Source organism: Lissotriton helveticus, chromosome 1_1, assembly GCF_964261635.1.
Source record: "Lissotriton helveticus chromosome 1_1, aLisHel1.1, whole genome shotgun sequence".
Taxonomy (NCBI): domain Eukaryota; kingdom Metazoa; phylum Chordata; class Amphibia; order Caudata; family Salamandridae; genus Lissotriton; species Lissotriton helveticus.
Genome location: NC_136057.1, coordinates 1743470349 through 1743485780, shown reverse-complemented (window position 1 = coordinate 1743485780; position 15432 = coordinate 1743470349).

Sequence of the window (15432 nt, the reverse complement as noted above, 5' to 3'; positions counted from 1 at the left end):
TAGTGTGCGACCCCACCCCCATTTGTAACTTTAAAGCTCCCTTGAGCAGCGGGCTGACGAGCCTGGGATCCCGCACCTACGCGCCTGAGTGGTACTATACCTGGCAGATATTGGCAGCCATCGGCAACCCCAGTACACGGCCTATCCCTGCTGATGAGGGGTAATACCCCGAAACACGTGTCCAGGGATGGCGAAGACAGCGAAGATAGCAGAAGATCGAAAGATGATGCATTGCGAACACTTTACTACATTGACCAGAGTCCTTAGGGGCGACACCGCCGGTGTGTGAGTAGTGTGCGACCCCACCCCCATTTGTTACCTCTTAAATATGTGTTGTGATACACTGAGAAGACCTTATATGTGTGTGTGGTAGCATAGAGGAGGCCTCTTAAATATGTTTATGTTTGCATGTGTGTGTCTGTGTATCTGCACACACGTGCGTTCACCCAGAAGACACTACTTTGTATAAGAGCTCATAGGAGACCCCTTAAGAGAGCGATAGAGTGTGCGAGAGAGGGAGGGTAGTATGAGAGAGAGAGAGGACTGAGGAGGTATCCTGACCGTGACTCGAGGAGAAGCCAGGGCACCTCTTACATATGTAAATATGAGTAGTGTAATGCCTCATTTGTAAGTATGAGAGAAGGGGTGGGTCCTTAGCAGTGTATATAGAGCATGGAGGGGCCTTTCATGTATCTTTGTGTGTGTGTCCAGAGGCCTTTTTGATGGAGCACTGGGGTATCGTGTGTGTGTGTGTGTGTGTGTGTGTGTGTGTGTGCGTGTATGGGTGTGTATGTGTGCGTGTGTGTATGTTTGTGTGTGTGCTCTGTGTGTGTGAGCAGTCCTTAAAGCGTGGGTAAACCCTGACAGAACCAAACACTATCTTTGTAAGGACCGGTCCCGTAGTGTGTTTTGGTTCTTTCAAGCGAGTGTACAATAAAATAAAAAATGCAGTTATATTTGCTTTGATCCGCTTTATAACCTACCCTACTATCAAAGCATGTGTGGAGTTAGAATGGTAAATACACACTTCATTACAGTCAATGGATGGACCTTATAATAATAGGACTCACACTTGTGAACTAGGAACCTACCCATCAGGCTGGGCATCTGCTGGATTGTATCTGTTCCAACTCTTCCAGCCTTAGAGTCAAACCCCCTAGCCCTCAGACATGGACGGATCACTTTTTTATTCCTTTTAATATTGTATGCAACTTGAAATCCATTACTAACCCTATGACGCGCATAAACAAACCTAAAACCAAACCTATCCCTGATTGGAAATCACTAGCCAGTAGACCTGATGTAATTGATAAGTTAAAAGACAATATTCCAGCTCTAACCGACCTTACTTCAGTAGATAATCAGATTTTCTGTGACTGGGTTGCCAGAGCGGGAACCCTGTTAAGCCCATCCAGAAATAACAACCTTAAAACTAGCAAGATCAAAAAGAATGCCCCTTGGTTCTCAATGACCCTGAAACTCGAGCTAGGCGAGGTCAGAGTACTGGAACGGAGGTGGCGTCGAAATTATGATGCCACCGCCCGTAACATCTATAGGGCAGCGAGACGAAAGTACCATGCAGGAATAAAATCCGCCAAAAAAACTCACTATCTACAGGCCTTATCCATGGCAGGCCAGGAACAAAAAGCAATTTTCAGGATTGTCAAGGATTTTATTAATCCATCAGCTCTATCGCAGGAGATCCCTCCATCACAAGATCTCTGTAATGCGATATCTGACTATTTTGATAATAAGATCCTTGCTATCGTGAAGACTTTTCCATCAGGAGCAATTGCGACTGTGGATGCCGAACAGATAGTAGAGATGACGACCCCCCCTGCTTCGAGAAATTTGCTCCAGTATCTCTTGAAGACACCTCCAAGGCTATCTTGGCTTGTAGATCGTGATCCCCCTTTGACCCCTGTCCCTCCTCGGCGTTACATACCTTAGTAGAGATGGTTAACCCTATAATCAATAGGATTATTAATTCCTCTCTAACTACGGCAAACATTCCTAATGATTGGAAGCTTGCAGCTGTCAAGCCTCTCCAAAAAAAGGCACTTGCTGATCCCACCACCCTTTCCAACCTGCGCCCTATTTCCCTGCTACCCGTCCTGTTTAAACTGACTGAAAAGTTCGTCAATAGTCAACTGACTAACTTTTTAGAGAAGAATAACATTCTCCAGTCTAATCAGTCAGGATTCCGGTCAGAACATTCTACCGAGACGGCCCTGCTTTTTACCGCAGAGACCTTATGGGCGGCAATGGACCAGGGAAAGAAGGCTGTCCTTATCCTACTTGACCTGTCGGCAGCCTTCAATACGGTCTCACATAACATCTTAGTGGACCGGTTGGCTGCCGCAGGGGTAGGAGGACAGGTCTTGGCATGGCTTAGGAATTTCCTTAGCAACAGACGCCAAGTCACAGTGCTGGGCCAATATCAGTCTGAGGCTAAAAACGTCAGCTCAGGGGTCCCTCAAGGCTCAAGCCTGAGTCCCGTACTTTTTAATCTGTACATGGTACCTTAAGTGAAACTGATCGCGTCATTCCGGATCAGTTCCATTTCATACGCTGACGACACTCAACTCATACTGGTGCTGGACAGGGAGCGGTCAGGTGCCGAGGAAGATCTAAAGGAATGTCTTGCAGCAATTTTTAAATGGATGACCAACAACCATTTAAAGTGTAACGCCGGAAAAACAGAAATTTTACCAGTAGGGAATCATAATTTGTTCTCCCCCAAAATGTGTTGGCCAGCGGAGGCAGAAGCTCCTCCTAATACAATTAAATCTGTCCGGAACTTGGGCATCAAATTTGATGATCAATTATCTTTTAAACCCCAAGCTGTGGCAGTAGCAGGTATGTGCTTCCAGATCATAAAAGCACTGAGGACGTTTTTTGATCTGCTTCCGTTATCGGCGAGGAAAACAGTCGCAGTGGCCTTAATAAGTTCTAGGCTGGACTATTGTAACGAACTATATGCTGGAGTTAATAAAACCGTTCTCCACAAGCTACAAATGGTCCAAAATGCGGCGGCCCGCCTTGTACTGCATTGGCCTCGTAGGTCTTCAGCCTCAGCAGCACTTAACACCCTTCATTGGCTGCCAATAGGTAAAAGAATTTTGTTTAAAATTCTTTTGATCACCTTTAGGGCATTCCACCAACGAGGACCAAAATACATATGCAACGGGTTCAAAAGATATCACCCGACGCGTTGCCTGAGGTCAGCCAGTCAGAACTTACTTACTCTTCCTCGTTTCAAGCTGGCTACAAAAGGTGGGAAATCCCTCTTTGTATTGGGCGCCAAGGCTTGGAATAAGCTCCCCCCCTCTCTACGCTCATTTTCCCAAGAAACCTCTTTTAGGAAGGCACTAAAAACTTGGATCTTTTCTTTGCCCGATGCCATGTGTAGGACCTTGGTGTAATTGTGGTGTAGAATGCAGGACATCCTTTTTCCCCTCCAACTCTTCCATCTGAGTTGTGTGAGCGCCAAGATACTCCTTGGAGTGAAAGTTTCGTGATAGAAATGTCTCTTACATTACATTACAATAGGTGTGTTGGGTTGTGTGTGGTTGTGTGTGTGTGTGAACGTGTGCGTGTGTGTATGTGCGTTGTAATAGAACTAAACTGATCTTATCTATAGACAGAGGAGCCCACATTGAGTACCTGTTTTCGGTCACAAATCATCAGTTGCCAGGCAAAAGCAGACCATTTTTTAAGATACAAACCCACATTTATTTAGGGCACAATTCGGCCATTTTGTCTCTTGCACGAGGTCTACTGTATTTTTCATAAATCAACTGTTATTTTGGACACAAACAATTATTATAGACAATAAATTGACTGTCACTTTGGGGGTCTAACCTTTGTCGTGGACAATAACTCCATTATTTTAAAGTCGAATCATACATTTGCTGCTCTGGACACAATCCAACCATTATTTTAGACCTAGACTGACTAACTGATGGACAAGAACGGCTTAATATTGTGTGCTTAAATTCATTAATAGCCGGTCACGCTGACTCTGGTTGTGGACAAGAATTTACCCCTGTTTGAGTACAAACCTTCCATTACATCGAGAAAACATTAACCCTTGTTTAAGCAGAGGTTTGCCGTTATTTTCCAATAACATGGACTATTACTTTTCATATATAATGGTAATTTCCCTGTGCATGAATGCCTCCTGTTTTTCACTCAAACTGATCTTTTATTTGGCCACAAATTCATCCTTATTTTGAGAATATGCTTTTAGCTTTTGGTACGAGTTTACCTTAGGTTTTGGTACTTGGTGGCGTTTGTGTGGCAGACAATATCCATTATTTTGAACACAAATTGGTAATTATATCAGTCCTTAGAGGAGAGGGTGTGAGCCTTAGATTTCCATAACAATCACCTTGTTGTAGATAATATAAAACATGATACAACAAGTCGAGGCTGAGAGTGTAAGGAGGGTTGAGAACTTGCTGGGGTAACAGTGGCAGGAAAAACTATTTTTCTAAAAAAAAAAAAAAAATCTTGAAGACATTAAAATCCATCCAAACATTACCGTAAAGGTGGGCTGTACAAAAAGAGTTTCAGAAATGTTTAAATCTGCCAGTGAAAATCTGAAATTTCCGCACCGGCATAGTGACAGTCGCCTTCCTCAACTAACATGGCGGACAAAGGGGCAATGCTAAGCAGATTGTGATCCACTAGCCTCCTCCGTGGCCAGTGGCCTTTCAAGCCCCTGTGATGCAAGAATTGAATTGGGGTAATAATTCCCTGATTTTTACTTCAGCTGGCAGGGTGGAAGGATGGCTACCTAGTTCACAGGTCCAGGTAGTGCCCACGTGGGGGGTGGGGGGATCGGGAGTTCTCACTGGCAGTCCACCTATGTGAGAGAGGGTGGGGAATCCAGAGAAGCTCTCAGGAAGAATTCTGATACCATAGTTTATCTTCCCTGTGATGTGCAAGCACCCCAGCCATGAAGGGAGCAATGGGGATTCCCTAGCTGACGTCACCAGCTTGTGCAGTACCTCTCAGAGAATTTTACTTTTGATGGGGCAGCGATAATTCTGCACCCCGGAAGATGTAATCCTTGGATAGGATGTGGCCTATCAGCTAGAGCGGTCGACCTCCAATCTGGGGAACAGGATTCGAGTCCCGGCAGGGACGTGCACACATCCTGTGATTCTGGCGTATCACTTAATCTCCCCGTTCCTAACAAAAAGAACCTGCCCGTCTGTAACACAACTGGTGCTCATGTAAAGAGCTCTGAATACCTTCGGGTCGAGTTTGCGCTATATAAAAACTAAAAAAAAAGAAACTCTGTGCCCTGGTTCTGGAGAATGTTCAGGATTCCCCCTGCACTGCTGGCATGTCAGCGATTTCTCAATGTCCAGGTATTACTAACAAGAACTGTTTCCACGATGCAGACCATCAGCGCCATTAGATGGACCTGGGATCTCACTATGGTGATGCCTGAGGGAGAGTGCTGATGTTGCCTCTGTCCCACCGTTCTCCTACTTCAGCACAACCGTCCCTGTGATCAAGAGCCATCATTGCCAGTGGCCACTGTGTGGTGTCAAGTTTAGGACTTTGCAGGTCGGTATCTGCCCCCAGATCCTGTGCCGCCAAATGTTCGCAGCTACAGTCCCAATGACAATAGCTCAGGAGATTGAGTGCCTGCTGCAGAGATCTGCATGTAACCAGTAGGTCATGGTTTCTAATAACTGTAAGATTACTTGGTGGGTTAATGCACCTGGTGCATAATTGTGTGCATACCACTTCGTTTTTTTTAGTTTTATGTTAGTTCCCTGAAATAGCATAAACCAAAGGCCAAGTTGCAGAGGAGCCCCATGCGGAGAGCATTTGTTCGTCAAGAAGAGCACCTCACATTTACAGGGCTGCCCAACAACTGGGTTGTGGGCTTGGGGCCTAGTTGAAAGAATATGAACAAATATATGTTAAGGAAGTGTGGGATAGCATTTGTTGAGAGGTTCCAAAGCCATCAGAACTCAACATGTTTTAATTAGGCCTTTGTTTTCAAGTGTATGTGTGCATGGGTTTGTGTGTATGGATCAAGAAACGGGTAGAGAGGTCATTTTAAGATAATACTTCAAAGTTTTTAAGACGAGCACCCCTGCGAATCATCCATTATTGTCCAATTATAATGGGCACTTGAACACATGGGCCCTGTTAGCAAAGGTTTCATTTTTGGCATTAACGGAAGTTTGCGAATAAAAAAAAATATCTTTGACACTTTTCAGGAATTCTCGAAAGGATTCCTGGCAGGCATAAAGGCACTCCCTTCTGTGGATTTCTCCACCGTGCGCGTAGAGAAATGAATCCTCGGCAGTAAACCCTACTCCAGGGGTGTGAAGTGAAGTGGGCGGTAAAAGGCATGCTTAAATGCTTTGCATCTTAAGATTGTGAAAGTCGACATTCACAAAGTGAAATACGACCTCTTTCCATCCGGGAAAGGGCTGCAAAGCTATCCGCCAGCTCACCTTCCAGGATGAGAAGGCAAAGGATCACCCTCAGATTTACTGGGATTCCTGGATAAGAGCTTTTTCTAAGGAGTAAAATGCTTTCCCCTCAGAGAAAAAAAAAAGTTAAAAAAGTGTGCATTTGCACCGGGGGAGGGGGGGGGGGGCTCTGTTACACCTGTGATGCAACCAGCCCCTAAGGTTCTAAATTGATGTTATTTTGGATTTTCAAGACAAACGCAGGGCTTTAAGTGGGAAAAAAACTGGGGGTGCTCTAAAAGGGGTGGGGCCTCTTAAAGGGGTGTGGCCTATCCAAGTAGGGGTGTGGTCTAAATCAAGATAACTAGTATTGTGTGCTTAAGAAAATACCATTCAATTATCCTACCTTCGGAAAACACTCTCTTTAAAGGAGTTCCCCTTTCTCCTTCAACGCGGCTCACCTAGCATCCATCCATCCATCCATCCATCCATCCATCCATCCATCCATCCATTCATTCATCCACCCATCCATTTGGGACCAATCCATTCATTCATTCATCCATCCATCCATACATACATACATACATACATGTGTCCCTAGACCTATCCCAAGCGTCTATCAGCCCTCCCGCCTATCCTAAGCACTGTGCCATCCATCCATACATATGCCCATACATCCATACATACATCTGCCCCAGAACCTATCCTAAGTATCTATCAGCCCACTGCCTATCCTAAGTACTGGTCCATGCATCCATTCATCCTTCCATCCATCCATACATTCATCCATCTAGCTATCCATTCATCTATCTGGCCATCCATCCACTTGCCCTTCATTCACCTATCCGTCCTTCTTTCTGTGCACCCTCCGCCCCGATCCTAAACACCCCGTATCATACTCATCCACCCAGCCTCTTAATGGCCGAAAAGGCTGGGAATAACCATTGACAGGCAGATGTGTTTGATAAAGAACAAGAAAGCTTTCAGTTGCTCTTTGTGGACCATAGTTCACCACCCTTCTCTGGTGGTGGTTTAAACAAAGGTTGATCTAGTGAAAGAAATGTAAAACAGCTTTTCAGAGTAAGACGCTAATTCAGAAACATAACCTTTTGTCCATTTCTATATAGGAACACTGCTTTAAATGGTCCTTGACTGACAGATACTGAATACCTGTAGTTTGTACATTTGAGAGAGTATACCAAACAGCTAATTTGAGGTGGTCTGAACCTGCCCTTCTATATTTCCATGTGAAGCACAGTATAGGAGTATAAAGGTAATTTCAACGCTACTATCTTCATATTAAAGAGGGGGTGTGAGAACTAAGGGGCATATTATTAAGTGCAGTATCGCCGCTTTAGCACCACTTTTTGCCGCTAAAGCGGCGATATTTCTATCGCCCTATTAACAAGGCGGCGCTAACATGCATTAGGGCAGCTGTTCTCAAAAGGCCTCACCTCGCATCGCAAATGAGATGCAAAGTAGGCATTTCTCTTCTAAACAACACGGAAAATATCGCTAACTCCACTACTCTGTAATAACAAGCTGGCCCTGGACACCCATAGCGATATAAAAAGCTGCGCTAACCGCAGTTATCGCTGTACACTAACGCCTGCAAAATTTCAGACGTACCTATATTTATAAAGGGAGGTGGAATCTAAGGCTAAGTCCACATCTACCTATTAACAAGGATTCTCTTATCGCTGTAGTTGTATCGCTGGATTTCTAGCGATGTTCCCTCTTTTCGCCGCTATCGCCGGATTTTTTAAAGCCCCTGCATCCCCGCTCTTCCTATTGCTGGAAGAATTAGCCTCCTCCGAAATTTGGCTCTAGTTGCGCCTCTGGAGATGACCACAGCAGGCAGCCAACTCCAGCACGACCCTGCTTTGACCTTTCACAGTGTCTTGTGTTAGTGCTACGAAAACACACGCTTTGCCTGGCTCACTTAGGGGCATATTATCAACAAACTGCGATAAATATCCCAGAGCGCGCTAAGTGGGAATTTGTTTATGATGCATAATTATTTTTGGAATAAATCAATATTTATTTTCGTCTCAAACTGATTATTATTACCATTGTTATTGTGGCCATTGTACATCAATTATTTCAGACAGTTACTTATTACTTTGGACACAATTTTCTAGTAATTATGAGCATAAAGTAGTCAATTCAATTCAATTCACTTTATTTGATTGCTTTTTAAGACAATCATAAAAGTACATTAAAAGACAATTCATACAAAAGATAAGACAGAAATATCATATACAAGGCCTATATACAATAACATTTCACAATGCAAGCAATCATAATATTGAGTTCCATAATTAAAATATGATACTTTTCCTGTGGCTATATACTTAAAAAAAAAAACATTCCTACTCTCCAAGCCCTGTGTATATCATCCAGAAGCTGTAACACCAGAAAAGCTGGATGCATTGTCTCAGCCCAAGCGCTTTTAGTATTGGGACAATCCAGACTTTCTTTAAATGGCTATAAAATTTACAGAAAAAGTGATTATCACATGGGCACAAGCTTAGTTCTCGAGACCAGTCATTAACAATCGGGAAACTCACAAGCCTGTGAAAGATACTGCATCTAAAACGCATTAACAAAAACCTATCATAGCCACCAGGTGCAAATAACAAGACTGAATACTAAAAGAGGTTAAAACCAGTTGATTATGCATGACCATGGGTTTTACGCTGTCTCCTGCTAGTCCTATAGAGTTTAAGTGAAGGAGACCCTCTTTCTTTAACTGCTTTCTGCTAATAGATTGCATGGATTTAGGGTTAGTATAATATTCCAAATGTCCGATATCGAACATAAAATTTCTGATAAACCTCAACCATGGAATCACTAAGGCTTTTTCACATTGTAAGCTGTTTGCTAGGATATCCAGATTTAGCTTAGTCTTGGGTTTTATCCATATCCGATGCCAAAGGAGAGTAGGCTCCATATTAATTAAGTCTGCGATATAGGGGAGCCCCAACTCAGAGTGGCAAGCATACACAGATAAACTGCTGGGGGCTGCCAATATGTATCTCAGAAAGCTGTTTTCCACAGTTTGTAGGGGTTGGGTGTCCTCAAATCCCCATGCACCTGCCTCATACATAGCTGATGAGATGCATTTGGCTTTTGTAAATGTGTATTAGTTCTGATGGAGGTCTTCTTCCAAGCTTCCTCGCGAAGTAAGCGAGGGCTGTTGTAGATCTAACAAAAGCAAGTAACTTTGCCGCAATGGCTCATGACCATGTGTCATTGCGATCAAAGAGTATGCCCAAGTAAGCTAAGCTAGTTGTATGCTCTATTTTTTGGCCTTCCAAACACATATCCCTACATTTAAGGCTCCCTGGCCCGCACCTCATTATATATGTTTTTGTGGTATTTACTTTAAGGTCCAGATGACCCATATATTTGGTAAAACTATTTAAAACCCGCTGTAAGCCCACTTGAGTGCAAGACATTAGAACTGCATCGTCAGCGTAGAGAAGAGCAGGAATAAGGCGTGCCGCTATTTGAGGAAAATCTTTATTATCCTTAATCAGTGCCTCGTACAGGCCTTTTATTTAAAGGTTAAAAAGAAAAGGAGTCAGGACGCACCCTTGCCTGACTCCTCTTCTAATAGGGAAAGAGGCGGTCCGATCACCTGCTACCCCGAAGCGCACTCCTCCCTTAGCTTCGCAAAATAGGTGTTTAAGGAAATGAATAATTTGGGTAGTCATTCTGACTCTGAACCTACATTAAATCATATTTAGGACAAGGATAGATTGGTATATTTAACTCAAATGAAACATTTCCCCGTGAAACGACTGTAATTCTAGGGCTACTTGAATGTTATTTTTGGCAGACACTAACAATACTTTGGATACCGATTAATCTTTACGCTTAGTGAAAATAAAACAATATTTTGAAAGTTCTTTTTGACAGATATGCATTATTATTTTGGGCACTATTGAGCTGCCCTTTGGGCACGCTGACCATTATTTTGGATGGAAATTAACCATTATTTGTGGTATAAACTGATCTTATTTTGAGCTGTTTGTTATCACCATTCAGGGTACACATTGATCTTCGGTGTGAATGCTAACTGCCCACTAATTTGGGAAGAAACTGCAAATATATGTTGCTAAAATGGAGTTTACTCTGGTCCCGCATTGGCCATTATTGTCGGCAATATCTGACCATTATGCTCAGGTAGAAACTGTCTGTAATTTTGAGCACAAATTGGCCATCATTTTGGTTTACATTGTTGATAGGATGAGAGGAACCAACTCAAGATGGACTGGAGATCCTGATTGGCTTCTGAGTTGTGATGATGGTGGCAGCAACAATAAAGTGCCCTCGGTGAAGTAAAAGAGTCCACATCCCTGAAGACCTGGTACCAAGCTATGTGGTGGGGAAATAGCATAGATAAGTATTTTGCTGCATCTGAAGTGACCCTGCGCATGCACAAAGGCCCAGAGGGACTGGGGGGCTAGTTTGTGGAAGCACACACTGATTGCTGTGAAGGAATACCCTATTGGCCCTAGAATCAGCTGACCAAATGAAGTATGCCCCCATAAAGGAAGACCTTAACAGTAAGTTTGGTTTGTCCCCTAAGAAGAATTATCTGAATTTCTGGAATAGCCAAAAGCAATCCCGTTAGACATGGGGGGATTTTGTGGATGCTTACAGCAAGGCACTGGATGGTTGGGTGAAGGGCAGCAAAGTAAAAGATTATGATGGCTGTAATTATTTTTATGAAGGTGCACATTTCAGAAAATTATTTTACTGAGCTGCATCAGTACCTAATAGACACCGTCTCACTATGTTGAGATAGCTTGGGAAGGAAGCTGACCTCTGGATCAGCATCAGAGTGTCAAAGAAGGCACCTAGGAGTGACCACAGGAATGAAGGTGCATGTTCCCCTCCACGGAAGGCGGGTAATGCCAGGATAATACAACAGAGTTAACCAAAGGGCCCAAAAAGAGTTTGGAGGGGAAGGATACTCAGACCTCTTCAGAGCACAGGAGGGGAGGTTTGGACGGGGTAAACCCAGGGTGCTTTTTTATCTGCCACAGTGTTATGACTGTCTTTAGTTAGAGCATAAGAAGTGTGTCTCTGTATGTCCCAGGAAGCCATCCACCGGCGGGTCCTCCACACAGGGGCCATATATATCCATGGGGGAGGTTATTCCCAGGAGGAGAGGACAGAGAATGTCCTAGTATCCCTCAGTTAAGAGGGGGAGTCACTGCTTTGAGGGCTACCTGTGCCAGCTGGACGATGTGGCAGCAGGGCTGGTTTCCCCAGAACAAAATCCAGCCAGACAGGTCTGTAGGGTAACGCCGGCCCCAGGGTAGGACCTTTTGTGACCTCAGTTTAATTTAGTGACTTTAAGGGTTCACCCTGACATGGGTTGTGGTTATTCCTTGAAGGTAAGTAGTTGCCCACCTTTTCTTACATCCACCACTTCTGATTCCATAGATACAATGCAGAAGCCACGGCCGCCACTACATCCACTGTTGGCTCATCCCACCTGTGAAGGCTGCCCTAATTCCACAAAAGCCTCTTCTATGCTGACAAATCCATCTAGGCGTGGTGTCTCTGATTCATAAAACCTCAAAGTAAAATATGGTGGTTCTAAGAACTGGTGTTGTATCCCACAGTCAAAGTGTTCTGGGAAAGGAGTTTTTGCTTTAAGTAAACAAATATGATCATTTACCTTAAAGGAACTTCCCCAACCGCCTGCGCGCAGGCATGCTTAATAACCTGCCACTAAGCTACAGTTTTAACTTATCATAAATTGAATATTCCTTGTATCCTTATTGTTGAAATTGATTTTCAGTGCTTTAGAGTGGCCTTCAGCCTCTACGTATCACTATACATAGAACTAGTAACAGACCATCTCTCTGCAACTCTGAGACTTATTGAGTTGCTTCCCACCTGGGTTGTCAGTAATCTGGGGTTTTGCCTGCACCAGAGGAGAGACACTGAAAGTGGTGCCCACCCAAGGAAGTCAAAGGATATCGATCAAAGGATTTGGTGGGTGCTGGCGGGAGCCAGGTCCCGTACTCATACATGCCAAATACTAGCAATTTAGGTACGACATAGGCACAAGGTAAAAACTTTTTTTTTTTGCTTGCGCCCAGTTAAAACTTGCTTCATTCCAATGCATGCTGATGGTGAAATTAAGGGCCTGATGTGTTTTTTGCGACCCTGAAAAGCTATTTTGGAATCGCAAAAAGCTTGCACTGCCACTGTACTGGATGGCATAATAGGTAATGCAGTCCACTAGTGGCAATTAACTTTCTGGCCCTAGGTACACTTTGAACCATATAATAGGGACTTATATGCAAGTTAAATATACCAATTAGGAATATGCAAATCTGACCTTGTTAAAAGAAAGAGAACCGCTACTTTACTACTGGTTGGCAGAGGTAAAATGCATAGATTTCTCAAGCCAGCAAAAAATATAGGGTCCCGCAAAAAGTGAAAAATCCAGGATGACCCGGCAGAAAAGGCAGATTTGATAAAAAGGTCATTCCAAAAGTGCTGGTGTCCTCCTCTATTGTGGACTTGATGCTTGTTGGTGTAGTAGTGGGCGGCCCAGAGACAGGAAAGCTGTTGGGTATTTGTTGGGATGCAGATGGCATTGGTTGGTTGGTTTCTGGATTGAGACAAGAGTTGTAGTACTCCCGAATATGGTAGTGGTGACTGCTGTGGCTGTTGAAGGCCTTGTGGTGACATGGGTGGAGAGATGCGTAACTCTATGGTTTCTTGTGGGTGGTGGTATATGGCTTGATGATGGCAGTTCTCTGTCCTCCTGTGTACACCTGGAGATACAGTATGGGTGGATTGTTTTATGTAATGATAGAGATAATATAGGACTCGCAACAACTGTGACATGATGTCATGAGTCCCGGAAAAGTCCAAAAGCAATAAACCAGAGCTGTTCCTGGAGGTCTGGCTAAGGGTGACAGACCTGGACAAAAATATCTGTTGCAGATGTTTGTAGTAGAGGAGGCTCACAGGTCATTGGCTCTGCCCCTGCTGCTAGGGGGCACCCTGGGGACCATCATAGCAAAAATCCTCAATAACAGAGATGGGGATGTCATCTTACAGGAGGTATGGCGGAAGGGTTAACCCTCTTTCGAGAACCATGTAATACACATACCCACAGCCTATACATGTACTTTCCAGCAGCGGAGGCAGACATTTAGTGGTGTTAAGCAAAATTTGAAAGCTATGGGCCTCAAATATATGGTGCTATACCCGTCTAAACTGAAAGTCATACAAGAGGACCATTCACACTTCTACACAAAGCCGTAGGACATATGGGACTGGCTAGAGATCTGGGGAGATGGCTGAGTCCCGTGAGAGGGCCCAATGGAGGCAACGGATGGGATCGGTGGCAATGAGGAGAAGCAGATGTGGGAAGCGTTCAATGTCCAGTACAGGGCGAACATGACACTGTCCATCATAGTCTCTTATAACTGATTCCTTCTGGGATTTCAGTTGAAGTCGACATCTATGGTAGTGGGATGTCAATGTGACCTCGAGGGGCACCGTTATTACATAGAAATCAACCTGCATAAATATATTCAGTTTCAGTAAAAGACTAATTTTAGTATTGGAAGTGCGACAGTAGAAACCACCACTACCTTTGCTGCATTACTGTCCATTATTGGCACAGCCTCTGCACACACAAAGAGACCGTTCGGATTTTGGCCTTAATAGGCCAAGCATGGCGACAATACTCCTTAACAAGGCAATATGAGTGCCCATTGGTGGGACCTCAGGGGCGGCTTCAGGCCACAGCTGAGGTCCCCTCCCCATTTTATTTGTGGTAGTCACAGTATAGTGTAGGGAGAGCGTGCGGGAACCGTAGGGACACCATAGGGGCTAGCTTGTGATTTGGATTGATATCTGTTTAACCACGGGCTACACAGCATCCCAGTTGTTAGACCTGTCAGCCCTAGGGTGGTCTTTCCCTACTTTTTTTTGCCCGTGCCTCATTTTTCCCACCTTCTTTTTGTTGGCCCTTAGGTCTCCGGGCACCTTTTCATGGCTAATCCATGTTAGGGTGCAGGTGCTCTCTACTCCAAACATGGCTGACACTGGCCCCTGCTACTGCAGCGTGGTCTTTTAGTGTAGCACCCTAGTTGCCAGGAGCTGGCTGGGACCCCATACATTGTTGCAATGCCAGCCTGCCATCGCCTGCCCATAGGTAGAGTGGGGAAGCTCCTGGAACCTTCCAGAAGAAAGGCGGAGCTTATTTTTGCCGCCCTAGAGTGGTCACCTGACCTGGGCATACTTAAGCAAGGGAGGGAACTTTTTTTAGTCAGTTGGGGCATCACTGACCTGGGGGACCCACGCAGGAGATTAAGGCGGTAGGGCCTAGTGAGGGACTTATGCCACTGGGAGTGACAGGACTTAGGTGCTGCCTCTTAAGTTGAGTGAGGTATCCTAGGCTAGCCCACTGATCTGGCCCGGCGGTAGGGGAACCCAGGGACCATCTTCAGTGACCTGAGGAAACTTGCCAAGCCTCCAACTCAAGCCCCCCCCCTTCAGAAAACCACCTCATAAGGGCGCAGATCCAACCAAGCGCCGACTTGCCCTTCATTCAGAGACTACTGGGGGATCGACCAGGTACTGGACTGTGCTACCCCTGCGCACTCCCTGCCTCCACCTGGGCCTATGCTGTCCTGCCAGCCTCCCCCTGACTGAATTGCTCTGATTCCTGACCTGCCTGCATCCCCTCGCCGAATTGCCTGAGAAGCGCTGTAGTCTGCTCCCCTGTCAAGCGCTGTGACATAGACTGCCTTTCCTGTCAGAAATGCCTGGGTGTGCCCCCATGTCATGCCTCACCCGAGCGCTGTAATATGCCCCAAGTGCTGGATTGCCCCCACATATATGCTGTGTGAAGCGCTTACTGAGACTGTCCTGGCAGCACTCTGAGGACCGAGTTGTGGGCAGGCTGACTCACCGCCACGGCCCGGAGCTGTTCGCG